The sequence below is a fragment of the Thermobia domestica genome, chromosome 2 (assembly GCF_964235325.1).
Source record: "Thermobia domestica chromosome 2, izTheDome1.hap1.1, whole genome shotgun sequence".
Lineage (NCBI taxonomy): Eukaryota > Metazoa > Arthropoda > Insecta > Zygentoma > Lepismatidae > Thermobia > Thermobia domestica.
This window is the reverse complement of record NC_137455.1, coordinates 232,747,953-232,752,762: the sequence shown is the minus strand read 5'-3', so window position 1 is coordinate 232,752,762 and position 4,810 is coordinate 232,747,953. Positions and strand designations below refer to the sequence as shown.

At 38.0% G+C, this 4,810-nt stretch overlaps 1 long non-coding RNA gene across 1 annotated transcript; it reads left to right on the top strand.

Moving 5' to 3' along the window:
• The first annotated feature begins 716 nt into the window (after positions 1 to 716).
• On the top strand, positions 717 to 1,864 carry LOC145679804 (uncharacterized). Its single transcript, XR_014130559.1, has 2 exons — positions 717 to 756; positions 1,708 to 1,864. It is a non-coding gene; the product is annotated as an uncharacterized LOC145679804 (long non-coding RNA).
• Positions 1,865 to 4,810: the final 2,946 nt, after the last annotated feature.

Below are 4,810 nucleotides of genomic sequence, written 5' to 3'. Positions count from 1 at the left end.
GAAGCTGAATTGGCTTATGGTAAAACTGATTCAGAGAAACTGGTTTTGGAGAACCAAATGAAGGTAGTTGATTCTGACATGTAAATGCACCTACTGCAAGCGGAGCAATGTTACAAATTAACGCGCGCAGCAAAGCGAAACAGCAAAGTAGATAAAAAAAAGGAGGCAATTGCTTATGACTACGCTAAGAACTTTCAGCTACCTAACATTTCGACTACCGATATATTCTACAAGAGATAATTGTCAGTCTATTTCTTCAACATACACAACCTTTCAGCTGGACAGAGTGTTCCTTTTGTCCTTATCCAGAAACGGTCGTAAGGGCAGTGATGAAGTTAGCTCTTTCCTGTATAACGTGTTAGATACTGCAGTTGAAGAACTAGAAGTATTTTTCATTCTTGCTCAGGACAGAACAAGAATAATTTTATATTCAAATTCTACGACCATATCTGGTTCACAAGGATCGTAAATTAAAAACCGTTATAGATCCTTTTCCAGTAAGGGACACTTGTATAATGAGTGTGACAAGAATTCCGGCCTAACCCATATATTCCCACTGCCCCAAAAATTGGGCGCTATATTTCCGATTTTTTAATAAGAAATGTAAAAAAAATTTAAAGCTCTATTATTTATGGATCATTAGTTGGAGTATCTGGCTACATTGCAACATTCGGTTAGTGACTGTCTTTTTTTCCTTTGTGTGTTTTATAGTGGGGACTTTTCTGAAGAACAAGACGCGATGTCAGACCAGAGAAGGTAAGGTATTAAAGTACTAATACTTTGATTTTCTTATTTATTTCTATTGATTTGTTGTTTTCGAACTTCTGTAATTTAGTTATAATAATATATTTGGCAATTATTATTATAATCCACTGTTTTTCAACCAAACCTTTGGTGTCCCAAAAATTCGGCAGTGGGAACTGTAGGCATGCCTACTGTAAGAAGCCTGCTGCCCAATTATTGGGGCACTGGGAACACCAGAGATGGTTAACATTTGAGCATATTACGCTTTGGGTATATTGATAGTTCTGTCAGGTAGGACTGATTTAAGCGAAAGAACTATCGCTATACCTATTTCTACCGAACCTTCTCTCGCTTCTATTAGCTTCAACAGGTGGTAAGGATATTATATATGTATAATTATCGGTTGTACGGATACGTTTAGGGAAATTGTAGGACAGTCAAACAGAAATAGACCTTTTAGCTAAAATGTGTGTTTCTAAGCATGCGACAGAAACTTAAGTGTTAACAATCTAAAATTAGTATTTTCATCAACTAACACATTTTAGTTATACAAACTTTTAAAGTATTCTACATAAAAAAGTAATACATTTATAATCTTTCAAGTATGGTATTTTCTTTCTGCTATTTAGGTTGGAACATTAATTTTTTTAATGGGCAAAAGAAGTAATTAATATAATAATTGTTCTAGCGTATGAAACAATGCAAATTTCAAAACCGAATGTGTAAAAGACTACCTTCTTTTTGTTTCTTCGAGTGAGAGTATCCCATATGAATTATAGAATTATTGATCACATTGTGATTCAGCTCTGCAAACATTATGGGCTGTTATGATATTTTACTTGTTTTAAAGTTTAACTTATAGAACATATTCTTTTTTAAGTGTATAAAATATGTTTTAGAAATTTTTGAACGATATCTTCTACTCACACTAAAATATATCCTTTATATATAATTTTTCTTCAGGTTGACTGTTAACGAAATTGCTGCCATCCTTGAAGCAGAGGACAACCTCCTAGATGCGAATATTTATATCACTCCTCCTGAGAACTCACAATTGAGCGACGAAGACAGCGGGGACGAGGATTGCCAAAAGTGCATCAATAAACAACCTATCTGGTAACCAGCTTAGTGCAAGCGCTGAGCTTGAAATTAGAAGAATTACGTGCAACGGAATTGTTGTGGACAGAAGAGGGTTGGAAGAGGAAAGTGAACTTGAACCACCTACTGCTAGTGTCAGCAGCTCACACCGCTCAAAAAAAGTAAAACGTCATTCACTTCCAATTAGGAAATGGAAGAGGGTCGATATTCCTACGAAACCTCCACGTACCTGGGAAAGGCCAGAATTATTAGAAGAAGATGTGTCTCCTGTTGATCTTTTTGAACTATTCTTCGACGATGACGTTATTTCTCTCTTCGTTAACTATTCGAGACTTTACGCTGTTCAGAAAGATGGGAAACAATTTGATGTTTCTCCTAACGAAATGCGACTATTTTTCTCGATTCTTTTGCTTAGTGGTTATTGTACGGTTTCCAGGTATCGTTTGTATTGGGACCTGGGTGTAGATACCCATCATGTTGGAGTAGCTAAGGCCATGTCTAGAAATCAATTTGAAGAAATATTGCGTTATATACATGTTTGTGATAATACTAAGCTTGACTGCAGTGATAAATTCAATAAAATTCGCCCACTATGGACCATGTTAAACGAACGTTGGTTAAAGTATTTTCCTAAAGATTCATATGTGAGCATTGATGAGTCCATGGTACCATACTTCGGACACCATGGTTGTAAGCAACATCTTGAAGGAAAACCGATAAGATTTGGGTTTAAAATATGGGCCATGTGTACACGTTTAGGATATTTAATTTCTGCAGAAACTTATCAGGGTGCTTCAACGGGAAACACAAATCCTGAAGTCGGGGTGGGAGGTTCAGTTGTTTTAAATCTTGTTGAAAGGCTCCCAGCAGGAGAAGGATACAGCATTAACATGGATAACTTTTTTACATCCGTGCGTCTGTTGGAAACACTTGGAATTAAAGGTCATGATGGAACAGGGATTGTGCGGATGAACGGAGTGGAAAAGGCACCTCTAAAACAACCGGAAGAAATGAAGAAACTGCCTCGTGGATCGTATGATCAAGTTACAGACATTTCGTCGGGTGTAACTATTGTCAGATACAAAGACAATAGTGTTGTAACTATTGCTTCAAACAAGGTAGGTGTAGCTCCGCTAGGGAAAACTAAACGCTGGAGTGAAGTAGCGAAAAAGAAAATTGATGTTGATCAACCAGCATGCGTGGCAGAGTACAATATGTATATGGGTGGCTGGACAGGTTAAATGAAAATATTGCCGCATATAGGGTGTCTATTCGAATGAAAAAATGGCATTGGCAGCTACTGATGTACCCTTTGAATGCATCAATATGCAACGCATATCAGCTTTATAAGCTAACTCCGAGTGGTAGGCAAAAAAAATTGCATGAGCTTTTTGGATTTTACTAGAATAGTGGTTCAATCGTATCTGGCAATGTATACTGTACGCCTACCAATGGGTAGAACACCTCAATCAGTGCCAGGAAAGAAACGTGTTCCAGAAAGAGCTCGACTGGACGGAAAAGGACATGGTATTGGTTCGAGTGAAACACAGAAAAGATGTGGACAATGTCACAAGAATACAACAAAAATATGTGTGAAATGTGAAGTTGGACTTCATGCTAAATGTTTTCTTGCTTTCCACTCATAATGATCGTAGCACAAAGCGTTGTCTGACTTTTAGATATTCTTTTTTTATTTGCAGACATTTTTGAATGCCTGAAAAATGTTTAATTTTGTTTGTTTAAAGGCAGGTTTCATGCCTGTATGTCTAAAATCGTTAATTCTTATATTTTCTTAAGGCTCAGATGTAACATTGAATTACTTAATACTAAAGCACTTCATTAGAACTTTAAGAATAATATTAACACTAAATTTAATAAAGCACATATTATGCACAACACAAATTGAGTTCACAGAAACATTCATGTCTATCTGGTATTAATTTTACCCTACCCTCCACTTCCCACTGCCCCATTTCTGGAGCTATATTGTATCAGGTTGCACGTACCCTGTAGTTCCCACAGCCCCATTTTTGGGGCGGCCTCACCACGCAAAGATTTATGGTCAGAAAAATAAATAACAACATTTTTCATGTTACATGAGACCTCATGAATAAATAAAACCAAAGAAGAATTAAAAGCTCGATAAAAATATCTTGGGAATATATGGGTTAAAGAGAAAAGTTGTTCAGAGTTACCTGTAGATTTGTAAGAAAGTATACGAAGTTCTCGACTTAAGCCATCTCCGTTTGATGTAATTGTAGCTGATGAAGGTATGATTCGCGTCTGGACATCTCGTCTAAACACAATATACAGCAAAGAGCTTGGATGTGCAGCTCGGCCTATCAAGGTATTGAAGGTGCAAGAAGATAATCCTGCTGTAATGTTCTACCGCAAGTTTTACAGTGGTTCTTTTCTCCAAAACCTAATGAGGCCCAAAAAGAAGAAGGGGACCATGGGACCAGGCGATCAACCATTGAATGAAGGAGAGTTTCGTCTTTCAGAATTGACCTATGATGGTAAGCTTTAACGTATTACACGTTAGAGAATAACTAACTTAAACTAGCCTACAAATGTTGAACTTAGCTGTAAACAGTGCTCTCAATCGGGTCGATTCCGACTCCAGCCGGGCCAGCTATTTTCGGGCCACTGGTTGGGGCAGCTCGAGTCATGAGTAGAATCAGCTAGGGTCGTGTTACGGGTCGCTCGAGTCAGCTCGGGTCAGGTTAGGTCAAACATTTTTGTTTTGGGTCGGTTAAAGTTGACACAAAATCCGAACGGAACCTTACCCGAAACAAAAATGTTCCAACCAATCTGACACGTGACCCGATCCGAGCAGACTCGACTGACCCGTAACACGACCCTAGCTGAATGTGCATGACCTCATCTGACCAACCACTGTCTTGAACAGAGCTGACCCGCCTTTTCAGCTTCCAAATGCTCCTTTCGCCCTACTGAAGAAACTCACTTT